The 16,665-nt window shown below is 38.5% G+C and overlaps 1 long non-coding RNA gene across 1 annotated transcript; it reads right to left on the bottom strand.

The window, feature by feature from the left end:
• Positions 1–3,931: 3,931 nt before the first annotated feature.
• Positions 3,932–9,492, bottom strand: LOC137456275 (uncharacterized). The gene is made up of 3 exons (XR_010991007.1): positions 9,437–9,492; positions 7,214–7,345; positions 3,932–3,981 (listed from the first exon to the last, which is right to left on the bottom strand). It is a non-coding gene; the product is annotated as an uncharacterized lncRNA (long non-coding RNA).
• Between the last annotated feature and the right edge of the window lie 7,173 nt (positions 9,493–16,665).

Genomic DNA, 16,665 nt, shown 5'->3' with positions numbered 1-16,665 from the left:
AGGATTAACTATCAGCAATCCTTTGCCCTTACAGCATTTGCAGAACTTTTAGTAAAACCACTGAGGAATTTGTAGAAAAAACCCAAGTGAGCTTATCTACCGCATCTAAATCCTTACACTTTGCCCCTTAAAAGCCTATTTTATTATGGAACTAATGCACAGCTCATGAAGTGGAACAGAGTGAAAAAGGTCACTAAGAAAAGCTACCTGCTTGCAGCACAGACTTTTTGTCTGCTAAATAGTGATAATAATGTGATGGGTTTGAGATGTATTGTTTTGTATTCATTTATTTCATTTTTTTTACAGAGAAACATGACCAAATGATGAGGCTGCCCTTGAGCACAACAGTGGAACATAAAATTACCCTTAGGTTAGGACTTTTATTTGTATATCTACAATTTTGCATGTACAAATTACACCTTGTCCACTACAGCAAAGGGATTTTCAGTGGCAGGATTACTACCTGACCATTTGTGTAATTTAATCTATCAGAATTCCTGTACATGCTACATGTTGAGTGGTATTTTCAGTTTGAGCATGGCAAAAAGGAACCCAGAGGTGTCTGAGGACTGGAAAAAATCCAGTGTCACTCCAGCCTTCAAAAAGGGCAAGAAAGAGGTTCCAGGAAACTACAGACCAGTGATTCTCACCTCCATCCCTGCAAAAATGATGGAGCAGCTCATTCTGGAGCTCATCTCTAGGCACTTGGAAGAAAAAATGACCAGGAGTAGTCAGCATGGATTTACCCAGGGGAAATCATGCTTGACTAATCTGATAGCATTCTGAGTAGATGCAGGGAGACCAGTGGATGTAGTCTACCTTGACCTTAGTAAGGCTTTTGACACTGTCGCCCATAACATTCTTAGGAGCAAGCTCAAGAAGTGTGGGATAGAAGAGCAGACAGTGAGATGGATTAGGAACTGGTTCCAAAACAGAGCGCAAAGAGTGGTGGTCAATGGCGCCAAGTCCAGCTGGAGAGCTGTAACTAGTGGGGACCCCCAGGGATCAGTGCTGGGCCCAAACCTGTTCAACACCTTCATCACTGACACTGATGAGAGGACAGAGTGTCTGCTCAGCAAGTTTACTGATGATACCAAACTGTGAGGCTTGGCTGATATACCTGAAGGCTGTGTGGCCAGTGAGACTTGGACAAACTGAAGGGATAGCGATAAGAGAATCTAATGAGATTCAAAAAGGACTGTTTGTAACTAATACCTTGTTCAGGGTTTTTTCCAATCAAATGTCATGTCTTTTTTTCTGAAGATATGACCAGAGTAACTTGTTTGGTACACAGTGATTGACATTTTGCATGAAAACATTCAGATTGTGTTCATGTTTCAGCAGGCTTTTGTCATTTTCTTCTCTGCTCTGTATCTGTACTGTAATGTCACTGAGGAGGAGTTTGATTCCTATCACTTCTGTTAGTATTAAATGTACCAATTTCTGAAACACTTTCTGTTCCAAATGGTATCTAAACTCGATGGGATTTGGGTTTTTTGGTTGGGTGGGTGGTGATGGTTTGGTGTTTTTTTCCAATGCTGCTAAAATAGTTTGGTGTTTGCAAATATTGAGAGTAACTTCCAAGTACCAGATCTGTACAGAGATGACAGAATGCGGGCTGAAAGGTTTCCACGTTCCAGTGCTGCTTCTTTGTTTGAACACAGGGCTCTGTGAGTATGTGAAGTGCCTTGGTACTTTCTCTCGCAGTTGTAATTGCTGAGTTAATCCATCCTAATAATCCTTCCATCTCTTTAACACTGCGGAACTGTGCCATACTGTCGAGTTCTTTATCTGCCTTAGACCTTCTTGTTAATCTTGAGAGCATGATCCCCAGTACATCTCAATCATACAGTATTTGTACTTTGTATAATATCCCAGAAGACATGCTATGCATTCAAACATGTCAAACCAGGCTAGTCTCTCCCTCCTCATTTTTTTTCTACTATGACATATCCTGTGATAAACTCCACTGACATTATGACTTTTTGTCAATTTAGCAAGCTTTTAATTTTGACTTTTTTTGTTGCAGTATTTTACTCCTTAGAAAAAGGTAAATATATGATCTGACATTTTAAGCTCTGTGCCATAATCTTGTATTTAATGCTTTTTGCTTTTGAAGAGTGTAGGGGGAACAGATCCAGGAAGGCTTCTCATGGCTGTGTTTCCATAGCTCTTCCCATAAGGTTACATGGCTCCACCTTGTCAGTGCTGATCTTAAGCGTAGGCAGATGAACTCTTAGTATGGGGCCTGACAGTGAGGGCGCAGTTTACTTCATCTCCACGTCATTGACAGCACTATTGCACAAGGCAAGTCCCAAGATGGACCCCGAGGAACCCAACTTCTAGGTACAGCATGAGCCATTAATCACTGCTCTTTGTTGGTTTCAGTGGGAATCCTTTGTGAATGATTTCACATTTAGCAGAAAGAAAACTTCCAAGTCTGGACAAAAGACATTTCCCTTACATTTGAAGAAGTTTTTGTGGCAAAATGAAGTCTATAAAAAGGAAGAGCTTTTCATCATCTTTTCCCTTGGAATTACTTTCGCTCCGCTTTTTACATTAGATTGCAATCCTTTCAATAAATGCTCAGCAATCTGACTCCTAACATTGCTCCCGAAGTTCTTTGCGTGCCTTATGAAAAAGGCTTCACCTAAATGAAGAGGTTATTTTAGGCAGAATGGGGATACTGTCAGTGTTTTGGGCTCAGGTAATATGACATAAGCTTCTTTGTGCAGTACATCTAAGAAGAAAATATGGTCAGTATTACATGATGAACAACTAAGCCTAAGAGTCTATGATTGTGCACCTATGAAGGTGCTGGTTTTTTTCCCTGTTTCAAAAGACTGATGTGATGGTGTACACAAATTTGTATTTCTACTTGTGGGTGTATTCAAAATTTCATTCTCAAAGGCTATATTTATCATCTCTGTTTTACTACATTCACCTCAGGAGTCCTATGCTAGTGATGGAGAAGTGCTGATCTGGATAAACAATGATATATGACACGACTGGCTGGTCATCTTTGTTTGTAAGAATGGGGACTGGTGAACACAGCTGCAAACAGTGTTTTACAGCCATTACTGAAAGGAATAGAGACAGGGCACCTGGGACTTGCTGTAATTCACAGGGGAAACAAAGTAATTAATCAAACTAGAGTACATTGTCTTGCAACTTCTAAGTTTTTCTATGCAATAAGGCTGACTATATTAGAACACTGGAAGGACAGAAAGTGATTCTGCTTTTACAATTTGCCCTTTGTCCTCAGATGAGAATTTATGACAAAATATGAATGCAAAAATTTGACGCCAAGTTCAACTAAAAAAATTCTTGACATCTCCAAGACTCAGTCTTAAGTAGAAATGAGCTCTATTAATTGCTGATATAATTTAAGCAACTCAGGATGGCAGTTCATAGGACAATAATGTGAGTTATGCTGATGCCCTTGGACTTTGTCCCCTTTTATGCCATACTGGAGTCTGTCTGCAAGGTCTAACCCAAACCTTACTCCTCTGGTACTGCTTGATATGCCTAGATCCTGCGCACTTCATCCAGACAAAGCATTGAGGCCCTCTCTTTGAAGCATTCTGGAACTCTGGCACTGCTGAGTGATAGAAGATTAAAACAAGCACACAGATATCTCAGCACCCGTCTCCCTTCTGTTCAGCAGTAAGAGAATCATTCTCTGCCTTTTCTTGACCTGACACCTCTGTGGTTTTTTTTCTCTGGTGCCTCCCATTGTATAAGAGAGAGTTCCAAGGAAAAACGTGGAGCCACAAAGAAGGCCTTACCTTCGTTCGTTCAGCTGCTACCTCAAGATGTTCCCAGTAAGTTGAAACCTGATAATGGATAGGCAAACCAAAGAGAGTAGTCTCTGCTTCTGGTACTTAAGGGTTCCATATGCATTAGACTTTGTTTTGCTGTGCTCATTTGCTTTCCTTTGCTTCTCAGCTACCTCTTTGGTAGAGGTCTGTTGCATTTAGTCTGTTCCACGAGAAGAAAATCAACCTGATTAAGGTCAGTAGGAGCTTAAAAAAAGACATGCAAACAACAGGAATGGTAACAACGGTCATAATCCTTATGATGTAGAAGAGCAGAGTACCTGGGAACAGTGGTAGAGAAACTATAGCAGTTTTCTCTGTAAGGAACTATAGAATACTGCTCTCCTCAAGGAAAAGCTCTGCCTAAAAAGAATTCTCAAACACTTCAATATATAATTTATTCTGCAGTTCAGGTGCTGCTGTTAATTTTACTTCCTGGCAGTCCTTTTTGTAGCAATTGCTATTGCTATAGCAGACTTCTGTATATCGCTTTTATCTGTTCTTGATACAGAAGCTTTGAAACTGAGTGCCAATAATGTTACATGCAAAGTCTGATATGAAATTCTTCCCTCTCAGAGCTCTGTTCCCATTCTTGGTAGGTGCAGATTCTGAAGTTTCTTTTATCCTCTTTATTTTATCACTTCCCCTCAGTAATCTAAATTTCTCCCACACTCCTTGTGCTCACTTCTCCCTTAAATTTTGCTCTCTCCTTTATTGCTTGCTTCACACACAAAGATGCAAACACCAGTCTTTAAAAACACCTCTTACCATTATCCCAGTTCACTCTCTAGCAGTATCTCTATCCAGCATCCCATATTCCTTTTTTTTATAGTTAAGCTGATTCACATATGTGCTCTGAAGCAACTTTACTCAGACTGTCCTTGGCTCGCTCTGTTCAGTGCCTTCACTTCCTATGGCTAAGTTTTGGTAAAGTCACCTTTAACTCCTTCCCAGCCAAGTTTGCTCCTCCATCACTTTCAGCACAAGTGTCTATGCTTCCTTTTTTCCTCAAATCTTTCTTCTCCTGGTTCTCTGCTACACCCAAACCCAGTCTTAATAGATCCTTTGGAGACAAAGGCAATTCCCTTTCATGTCCCTTTCAGCTTTCTCTGGCGCTCTCGTTGATGTATCTGTTTTCATCTTTCCATTCTTTTTTCCTCTTGGGGTAATTTTATTTGCAAACACAAATAAAGGAACGATCTATTTTTCTTCTGTCCAAATGGTATTAGTCTCTCCCTGACATCTCCAGCTGAAGATTATTTATCCTTCAGCTTACTGTGTTTCAGAGAGAGATTGTACTCCTGTTTCCCTCATGAGCCCTTTTTATGGTATCTGTTATCAATCATGTGAACATCAGCAACACTTCTGTGAATATCATTTCCTTGTTGACACAGACATGTCATTTGGGTTTCCAGACTATGACTAAGTTTCGCAGGCAGTTTCCACATAATGGAACTTTTCTTCATACTAAACTCTTACCTAACAACTTGATTATTATCATGTTAATTTTCCTGAATTTGACAAGTTGACTTATTTCACTGTGATCTCTCTAGGATGTTGCTTCAAAGAGCATTGATTGTTTTGATCATCTACTTTTTTTGTATCTCTCTCCACTGATTATCTTCTTCCATATTCTATTAGCGGTTTGTTTGATATACTTTCAGCATCCTTCAGGGACCATAACCAGTCTGGTGTGTTTCAATGATCTCTCTCTCCCTGTCACTCATAAACCCACCATTAATAACTTCTATTTTCAGTTGTGAATATTCACATTGTTCCTTTACTTTCAAAAGACTTTTCCCACAGATTTTCAGAAAATATTTGTTGCAGTCCTTCAAATCCTACTCTAAACTGCCTGGTTTTGTGGACAAAACAGGTTGCTAGTCTTCTATGAATGTGGATGAAAAGTTTTGGGTTTTTTTAATAACTTGTTGATAACTCCCTAAATACTGCCTTCATCTGAACTGTCAGAAATTTTGTTTGTAGAAGGTGGCTTTGTGTTGTAGGGCTCTTAGAGTGCCTGGAAGGGTGAGGCACTGGTGTGCTGCCAGGCATGTAGCAGCACGGCAGAACACATCAAAGATACACAGAGATACACAAGAGACCTTTTAGTTGCCTTTTTTCCCCTCCCAAGTTTATTTTCAACTTGAGAATGGGCTCACTGCTCTTCAGTAGTTTGTAATGAAGACAATAACTATGTTCTTGGGTGGTTTATGATCCAAACCATCTTGTGTTGAGAACAATATATTACAAAAAAGATTGTAGTCCTGTTAGCAAAAATGCACTCTCCTCTTAGCCTTTAGCATTCCTAAGACCTATGCTTTTCAGTTCTGATATATACAAAATGAATTACTGTTGCCCTTTTTAAGATAACACCTCAGGTTTTCAACATGATTTTGAAAAGCTTTGTAGAAAGGTTGCTATTAAAACTTGTACAACCCACTTACAGACTGAAGAACGCAGTTAGGTACAATTGTTTTCTCACAACATATCAGACATGCCATGTAATCATTAACTTGTAAAAGCAATTTCTGTTACCCATTTATTATCATTAATAATAAAGCTATTTAGAATTACTACTTTATTTTTAAGTATTGTTCATTCCTCTCTCTCATGCTAGTCTGGCTGTACTATTTCAGATAAGAAAAGCCATAACAAAATAGAATTCAGCAGCTTTCCTCAGTAAAGCCACATATTTCACTTTTAGTTTTCAGAAACATCATCTTTAAATGTCTTCCACCATTTTAACACCTGCACACTTTGTGTGCTGTAACACAACATACAGGATTAGGTAAAAAGATGTTCTAACATCCTTTGTTTCTTTGCCTTTGTTTACAGCTTTACATGCACCTTCCCAACACTACATCATTAAATATATTTCTAAAACTAATAAATGTTAAAAAATTCATCTCTACTGCAGAAGGACCACTTGGTGTGACTAGAATAGAATAGAATAGAATAGAATAAACCAGGTTGGAAGAGACCTTCAAGATCATCGCGTCCAACCTATCATCCAACACCACCTAATCAACAAAACCATGCAACCAAGCACCCTGTCAAGTCTCCTCCTGAACACCTCCAGCAATGGCGACTCCACCACCTCCCCGGGCAGTCCATTCCAAAGGGCAATCACTCTCTCTGTGTAAAACTTCCTCCTGACCTCCAGCCTGAACCTCCCCTGGCACACCCTAAGACTGTGTCCTCTTGTTCTGGTGCTGGCTGCCTGGGAGAAGAGACCAACCTCTGCCTGTCTACAACCCCCCTTCAGGTAGTTGTAGAGAGCAATAAGGTCACCCCTGAGTCTCCTCTTCCCCAGGCTAGATAGCACATACCCTTTGGCAGTGTGGATGGAGGGATTTTGCTTTGCTTAGCTATGATAACATGCACATACTCACCAAGAGCAGGAACTCGTTGGTAGGAGATTTGCAACTACACGTGCAACATGGTGTGGTTCCAAAGTTTCACATGTTCTCCCTTGGCACTGCAGTTATCCTCCTTGTTCTCTTGCTCAGTGACTTGTCCATTGGCTGGTTTTGATGTTTGATTACATAATTAAAAAAAAAAAACAAACCAGGGGAGGGGAGGGAAAGAAGAAAAAAAAGACATCATTTCTTTCATTTTTTTTTCCCAGATGTTTTATTTGGCACTTTTGGATCTATTTTCCAGCCACCAAGAAGTGGAGTTTTCCTTTTTTTTCAATCTTTGAAAGAGGGAAACATCCACTGCCAATGGTTTAACATTTAGTCAGAACCTTCCCAAACCCTACCACATCTATGCTGAACCCACACAAGCAAGAGTGCCATACAGTGCTTGTATCAACTCCTCTGTTTGAATAGTGCCAATATAACGGCAGAAATCTACTTTTGGGTATCAAGCCTATTATGGCAGTAGCTGAAAATAAAGTTCACAGAGTAACTTGTTTGGGTTTTGTTGGGTTTTGTTTTTTGGGGGTTGGGTTTAGTTGTTTTGGTTTTTTTTGAGAGGAGCACTATACATCTCTGAAAGGTATTTGGATGGTAAAAGTTAATCATTTAGGGCATAAAGGGCTAACAGGCAACAAAGAATGATACACAATATAAACATCTAAATAGTCGCAGTTTTTCTTTAACAGTGTTTTATCCAACCAAGGCGTCTAGATTCAGTTTGGGAAAGAATATTACTGACAGAGGGCATTCTCCAAGCTTATTCAGACGCCAGTGCTGCCTGAGGAAGCTGTTGTTTTCTGGTAGATACACTCCCATATACCTGCTTGTGTGGGAAGGATTGATGATCTTGTTTCATACGTCATAGATCAACAGCATCCACTACACAGTGGCTGCAAAAGCAGAAGGATTACACTATTTGAACGTTGAATGTTCACAGTCACTTGGTTCTCAAGGTCGTTGTTGCATGTGGTTGCCTTCAAATAATTCATAGCGGTTACTTGCTTGTATGCTGCATATGGATTATTTTCTACCAAAGAAAGCTCTTCTGACAGAACTTTTATCAGCAAAGTAGGAAATTATCTAGTGAATATTAATAAGCATGTCTAGTGCCTGATGCTTGAAAGTAAAGCTTTAAGTGTTTGATCCTTAGCTGCACTGCTGTCAGCTTGAGCCACTCAAGTAGATACCATGAGTAAAACAGAGAAAGAGAAGGAATAGCAAGAAAGGCAGTACTGGGGATCATTACTTGAAACAAGTGGCTTTACATGGGGTAAGAGAAGTGTTTAGTTCTCTGTTTTTCAGTGTTTGAACATCACTGTTTAATCCTTCGAGCACAACATATCTGCTGTAAGATAAGATGCAACCCTGCCACAAGGGCTTTGACTCTCAACTTCTCATGCCCCATAACCACACTGGCTGTATGACTGAGAGTTACCCTGAGAGGAGAAGAGAGAAATCTCCATTTCCATGATTATGAAGATCCTGTGTTTCCCACCACATAGGGGGAATGATAATAGAGTGCAGCTTTTCTACCTGCTTATGAATAGAATCAGAACGAGAGGGGGGCTTGCAGAAACTTTTTCTCGTGCACAACTGGGGCGGACGGCTGCCATTCCTACAATGCCTACTCAAGGCACTGCAGTCGATCCTCAGCATGGTGCAGGGATGGGTGAATTTCACCTTGAAAGCGTTAAGGTTAGTGTCTAGCATCTGTGATTACATTTGCAATTCAAGTTAGTCTATTTTCTGCTTTTTAGCTTTTATTCAACTGAATTTAGTGCTTGTAAAAGATGTTGGATTGTTATTTCTGGAGACTGAAAATCTTTCATTTATACATGTAACATATACTTCTTAAGCAGTGGCAACGTAATCCCTCTCTGTCCAACACTACTCCTCTTTCTGTGTTCCTGATGCTGAAGAAGTATCTCTTAGGAATGAGAAAAATGTTACAGTTTTCAGGTAGCTGTAGCAGTATTAATGAGTAGTTTTGTGTAGATGAACTTAAGAGTAATATAGACCTATCTTTATTATGGAGTACTAGAGAATAAATGATGGTGACCATCATCTAGTAGTGATTTGTTCTACACTAAAACTGTTATAATAAACAGTGGTGAGGTACAAGGTATCTAAACTCTGTAAATATCTCAGAAGCAAAGCAAAGTAGCTCAAAGGATTGAGAAAAAAAAAACTTACATCAGGATGTTTCTTTGGGGTTTTCATAGACATGCCTCCTAGCACATCAAGCAGTGACATCCAGTTAAGAATCATTTAAAGATCACAGCTATAATAAAGTGAAAATCACATGTGTTTAGAAACAGAAAAGGTATTTGTAATTTTAGAATAACATAATATGATCATGCTGTCTAAGAAAGGATTTTTTACAGGGATGAAGTATAGAGCTGGTCAGTGATATGATACCTCAGCTAAGCCAACTCAAAGCTGAAATTCATGGCTCCCATTAAAAGTTATGCTAGAATAGAGACAGACAGTTGAAGGCAAACTATGCACAGCTCTTGTGCAAAAAGTTTCTGAAGCCCTCATCTGAACTACAAAGTGCTGTGTATATTTTAAGCCATTCTAGCTGCTTGAGATTTAGATGAATTGTTGTTCAGTGATATCAGGAGAATATTCTATTCTCAGGTTTCTAGGATGGAACACATTATAATGGGAGATTCATTGGGCTAGAAAGAAAGTGAACATAACCCTGCATCTGTAATTTAGGAAACCCAGATGAAAGCTATGTCTTGGATAGCTCTTCTTAATTCAAGAAATTATGAACAAGGTAGTCTATAAAGTTTCTCAGAAGTCCTTGGAGTAGGAATAAGGTAAGAATCATGTTCACTTCCTGATCCTTAAGAAATAAAAATATCAAGTACCAAATAGAGCATTTCTTAAAGGTGTTTCTAGAGCTTCATCTCCCTCTCTAATTCACATGCATATCTATTTATATATATATATATATATACACACACACACACAGAGAAGGTTAACTCATACACTAAAAGTAAGCACACTTTTCTGAGTGGTTCTAAATATCTCATATCTTTGGTGGGTTAACTGATCTGTAAATAAAAAGACTACACCATATCCTCCAGCTCTCTTTGTAACAAATCCAAATTCTGCAGCATTTGAGCTGTATTAATGTGTAGGCTGTAGAGAGGACTTAGTTTTCCAACCTTGCTGTGAAGTGAGCATGAAATAAATGCCAGGTTCCTCAGCTTTCTTAAGACCTGAGGCACCATTACTCTTCTCCACCAGAATTGTGGGAATTAGAAGGAACCTGAGTTTTGAAATCAAATAAGCCTAAGAAGTTTAGATCTTTCTAGGCTAATGTAAGTGCATAGAGGTGACAATTTTAAATTTGTGAGCCATCTGTAAATCTCACTTTCAGACTTAATGTATGGATTTGGATTTTAAAGCGCCTGGCGTAGTCAAATGAATGTGAACTTCACTAAAACCTGGAAGCTAAAAGTGTGAAATATGACATAAGCTCAGAATGGGAAGGCTCAGTTGCTTTGCTGTTGATAATACTGAGTCTGGTGCTAGACTACTGTTTTCAGATTCTTTTTTCAGCCCAGAATTTTTAAAGACTTGTGGAAAAGTTGAGTAAGATTTGAGGGGGAAAAAAAGCTACAAAAATAACTCTTTCTGGAAAGAATAAGTTACACGTAGTAAGAAAACTCTGAGGCTGAGTTACTGAAATTAATGTATAAAGATGATTCAAATATTGTTTACAAGTATGTTTATGCAGATGAGACACCCAGCAGGAAGTAATTGTTCAGGGTGCAGGAAAATTACAAGACACAGTTGCTTGAAGTTGAGGTAAATCAAAATTAGAATTAAATGCATGCTTTTAACTTAAAGTATTGAGCTATTGATAGTTGGGGGGTTTTGTTTGTGGTTTGGTTGGTTGGTTTTTTTTATGTGAACAAGCTTTTAGAGTACATTTATGATTCAAAGTCTATAAATTCAAGACTGGACATCTTTGCAAAGTTGAACTGTAGCTCAAACAGAATTCTGTGGACAGGATATAAAGATTGCTATAGGCTCTTTGGTCTGCATGCAGGAAACAGTTCTCAACTCAGCTAACTGAAAGCTATTGCAAGCAAAACAATAGGTAAACTATTACTTTACGCTTCGTGAGCTATTAAATTTGAAGCTGGAAAATCAACACCACATCTCCCAACATCGTCATGCTAGGAGTATGGATAAACAGGATTCCTGTCGTGCATGTGACACACTAATTGTCCCCTCATAGAACCTAATTCCCCCTTATTTTTAACTCCCTGATGTAGTGTTTTACCCATGGAAGAAATAAACCCTCAAACTCTCATGAGATGAGTAAGGAACCCTTACTAACTCAGTGATACAAAGCAGAAAATAAAAAGCAACAGTCACATAGTGATCCCTGGCTTTTGCACTGTCTATAGTACCAAGCTGAAGAGAAGAAAGGCTGAGTTTCCCCAGAGGTCTCTGAACACGAAATTATTTCAGCTATGCTGCCCAAGGAGCTGTGAGAACTGAGAAAGTCTTTTCCAGGTTTAACTGACCTATAACACAAATATGAAATACAAACCCACTTGAAAGCTTTTGATAGGCATTATTTAGGTAGAACTGCAGTTTCTTAGTTATGTATTTAATTCTGCATAAATATTGTTCCCTTTATCGATTCACAGCATATGACCGGACTTATGTTTTAAAAGAAGTTTTTGTTTTGTAGCAGAACAAAGCAATTCTGTGAGATTTAAGCAACCCAGAAATACTCTTGAACAGTAACTGCTTGTTTCAACCTAGAGACAAAACTGCTGAGTTGTGTTATGAGAGTAATAGATACAGTCAACTGAAATCAGGATTGCTCCGTGAACAAATACCAGAACGAATAAATTTGCATTGATTACAATTAGTGTCAAACTGATATCCTAGAAAATGTAATCTTAATTACATTGCCAATTTAGGAAATACTTAAGCACATGCTTAAGTGTAATTAAGCATATGCTTAGCCCTTCATTGATCTGGGGCCTCTTCACTGAAATATGTGTACAGGGCTGGCAGCCTCACTGGTAGGTTCTATAAAGTACAAAACTGCTGGGCTCAAAGTCTCATTTGTTTTAGTGTTAGAAGAGAAACTGTAATTCATGAGGCAGTTACTTAGTCAAGGGGAATGGTTACTGCCGGCTGTGACTGTGTCTAAAACATGAACATAAGCACATTAGGAATTACCTTAAGTTTCAATAGAAACAGTAATAATTCTCTGGCTATTTAAATAGGTTGATATTAATTTTCTTCTGTAGAGAATAAGGTCCTAATTCATGTCCTCAAAAATTATCTGGGAAGCCTACTCTGGGCAATTGTCATGATTTAGGTAGCGCTGTGTTGTTCAACGTTAGGAATAATCATAGCAGGAGGCAGATGGAGTGTTCCTGTAGTGCTGGAATTTGATTTGATGGGCAGTGGTTTTTTAAATTGAGAAGCAATAGTCTTTCAGCATTGTATTAACCTTGTACATTTCTCTCTTTCCTATATTTGATATTTCTAATGTGTATGATAAAAACCTGAGTTAATATATACTTTCTTTTTTGAGACACTGTTCATGAAATCTGCTATCACATGGATACATGCATTACAAGGAAGCAAATACCCATACTCTCTTAGAAAAATAACAACCATGGAGATCTTATTCCTAATGGCCACTTTATCTTATAGCCTTACTGAGCTGCTTCACTTCTTCAAGAAAAATGTTCATTTAAATATGTACTTCCGTGTATTTACATCTTTGAGATTGGATTTTCAAGGCAATTTCTTCTTATTTTCAGCACATAAGTGAGAAGTCTCTGAATGAAGTTAAGAGCAGAGGCCACCTCAATACATTTAGCTTTCTATTCATGCCTTGTAGTTTTTGTTATTGTATGTCTTGGGGTTTCTTGAACATTTTCTGGCATGATACTTTCCCTGATAACAGTTTTTCAGCTTCAACAAATGACTTCTGTTGGTGACCCTGGCCTCATGTGAATATAGAATTAATGAGTGCATTTACTTTCATTCATACCTCTGCTGTCAGCACATTATTTTTGTCATCTCTCTGAATCTGATCTGTCTTCTTCACAATATTTTTAATGTACTTGGGGAAAAATCTTATCTGTTTCTTGTACAGTTTATGTCCATTTTCCATATTTGACTTATCTTTCCTCATTTCAACTTCTACCTATTTTATATTATATCTGATATATAATACCTTCTTAGTCTTGATTACATTATGCAGGTATGATTTCATCCAGGCTGGGATCCTTTTTCCTTTCCCACATACTCAACCAAATGAAATGCAGAACGACCGAGCATATTATGCAGGCATACCCTATGAACAAACACTGCTTCTTTGCTTCCACAGTCTTCACCTCCTCCAAACCTGCCATTTCAACCTTTTTTCCCCTTGGGTTTATTTGGTTTGTTGTTTGGTTATTTTTCTTTTTATGTTTCAAAAGCTCCAGGTTTACAAAACTCAGTGCCTTTTGAGGCTTCATCTCTTTGGGGTGAAGATTGTCTTTTGGATCTTCTACGTTACTTCAGAATAAGCTGGTAATTTGATTCCCACTCCACTTTCTCATTAGGAAATTGTTTTCTGTCTTAAGTCTTGGAACAGCGTGATTTCTACTACTCCTTTATTGTGCACTGATTTGTATCATAGTAACTAAAAGCCAGCTAATGATATAAAGGAAGCTTTTCCTTTCATAAACCTGTCTCACTGCTGGAGCAGACTGTGTGGCATGCAAATGATCAGCTTGCTTGTTTTGTTATTTAATATATAGCAGGCATTAACCAGGGTTTGAAGAAAAACGTTTTAATTGATATGATCAATGTAATCACTTTTACCTGTTTTATGCCACTGTTACACCACTGATTTCTGAAGTATAATTGTATGTATACATTGATCTAAGTCTGATGGAAATGTCGAGGCAAGACAAAATTTTACAGGTAACTTGAAAAATACATCTGGGAGTCAGATGACATTGAGAATTATTTTTTTGGCTGGATGAAGGGTGTGAAAGAATCTCACTATTAAGAACAGAGCTTTACTTAGCTCAGCTATGAATATCCCTTTGTATCCTCAATGATTTGATTACTCCTCAGATGAGCAATGTGACATTCTATTGCTGATCAGAAGCCAAGCAGGGTTAGTTCAGTGTAGCTACACATGCAATCAGTAACATTTTGCCTGCAACTGCATCTTTAACTCCAAAAAAAACCAGCAATAGATGGTACTCAGTGGAACAGATGCAGATTTTGCTTTTGCTTAGCATCTGCCTTTCAGGGAAATCTTTGACAGTGCCTGGATTTGTCTGAGAATCTGAAAGAAGTGCTTTCATCTACAGAGAACAGACTGATGCTGCTCATACAGCAATAATGTGTTCAGACTGCACAGGTTATTAAAAGACAAAACCAGAAACCCACACCCCCGAAACAGCAGTCCGTATCTAGACAGTAGCTTTCTAGTGACACTTAACAGGCCTTAACATTGCAATCTAATCTAGAAAGTCCACATTCTAAAACCTCATTAGCATCAGCTGAGTCAGCATCATTAAAGACCAACCTCAGGAGTAAACCATACTTGATTATAAAAGCTGATATTTATATTTATAAGCTGGGAGCAGAGGAAAAAAGAAACAGAACAGTGAAATTTGATAATCTGCTAATTCTAAACCTTAAATCATTATTTTTTCCTCTTGAGTACACTGCAGTTTATGATTTACAAGTTAGCATCTTTCTAGCTCTTTTTCAAAATCTCAGCACAAGCAAATTATGTATCCAATATAACTGCAGAGGAAAAGTGTAACTGGGAAAACTACTGTGGATAGAAGTCTGCAGAAGCATTTGCAAGGATACTGGGATTGCAGCAAAACAAGACAATGGTTTTGCTTTCTCTAAGCCCATAATTCTATTTTATTCAGGATTTAGCTTGAAATGACTGAGAAGTTTATAAGCATTTATATTCAGTTGTGCCTAGTGAGTGTGTTTTTGAAGTTCTGGGTCCTCTGTGCTGCATGAGAGGAAAAAAAATAGAAAACTACATTTGACTTACAACTTGAAAGCTCCTGAAGAAAGTGCAAAATTGGCTTTGAGGTACGGTTATCACTTGTGCTATTTCCAGGAGAATATTAATTTGATAAATTCAACTTACAAGAATAGTGAATAAATGGTATCCTGTCTTCTGCTTCTTGTAACATACTTCACAAATTACTTTCCTTTCTAACTGGGATGATGAGTGCCAGTTTCCTCCTGTGTGTTTGTATGTCTGCCTAGCTAAACAGGTGGCTTTTACTTTTGTGAAGACTACTGTGAAAACTGAAGATGTAGCACTTTGGCTCTCGTTTGAAAGAGTTGTTAAAAGAAAAGCTGACAAAGCTAGACAAAAGGGATACTGCATGAAGTACCAGTTTGCTCTCACAGATTACTCTGAATTATGAATGTAATACTGAATATAATATTTAATGCTAACCTTTTGATCTGTCTTTGGTCTTGTTTTAATCACAGTCTCAAGCTGCACCAGGGGAGGTTTAGGCTGGATGTTACAGGAAGAAGTTCTTCATAGAAAGAGTGTTCGGCCTTTGGAATGGGTTGCCCAGGGAGGTGGTGGAGACACCATCGCTGGAGGTGTTTGGGAAGAAGCTGGATGGGTTGGATGACAGGTTGGACTCGATGATCTCAAAGGTGTTTTCCAACCTGATTAATTCTATTCTATTTGAGAAGAACTAGTAACTATTCATCTGTCTTAACCTATCTGTATGTCTTATCTCAGTGGAAAAAAGTGCTTCTTACTCTAATAATACATATTTTAATACATTATAATCAGTATGATACATACCCCAAATACAGGCACTGACTGAAAATATAAAGGGACTTCTCAAAAGTGAGGCTACTGTGGGCTAAAACTTTCAAAACACCTATTCAGCTGTAAGAATTCCTTCCAAGGACATACCTTAGGAAGGATCTGCACTTATGGCACAGGACATTTGGAATATTTTTATAATTCTGTTACCCCTGTGACCACACATAACAACAAACCATAGAATCATCACAGAATTACTTAGGTTGGAAGGGACCTTAAGAGTTCATCTACTCCAACATCCTCTCCATGGGCAGGGAGGCTTCTCAGACAGACTCAGCAGTTCAGGGCCTCATCCAGCCTGGCTCTGAACACCCCCCAGAAAAAGGGCATCCATAACCTCCCTGGGGAACCTATTCCAGAGTCCCACCACCCCTGTACTGAAGAATTTCTTCCTAAGATCCAACCTAAACTACTCCCCCTCAGCTGAAAACCATTCCCCACTGTCCTATTGTTAGACACCCTTATAAAAAGTCCCTCTCCAGCATTGCTGTACCATCCCAACCTTCCTGTAGGATCCCAAACTGCTAAACCAACTATGTTA

The sequence above is a fragment of the Melanerpes formicivorus genome, unplaced genomic scaffold (genome assembly GCF_026170545.1).
Source record: "Melanerpes formicivorus ecotype bairdi unplaced genomic scaffold, bMelFor1.0.p_v2 SCAF_120, whole genome shotgun sequence".
Lineage (NCBI taxonomy): Eukaryota > Metazoa > Chordata > Aves > Piciformes > Picidae > Melanerpes > Melanerpes formicivorus.
Note: the sequence above shows the minus strand (reverse complement) of the source record. Positions and strands in the feature narration are given on the sequence as shown.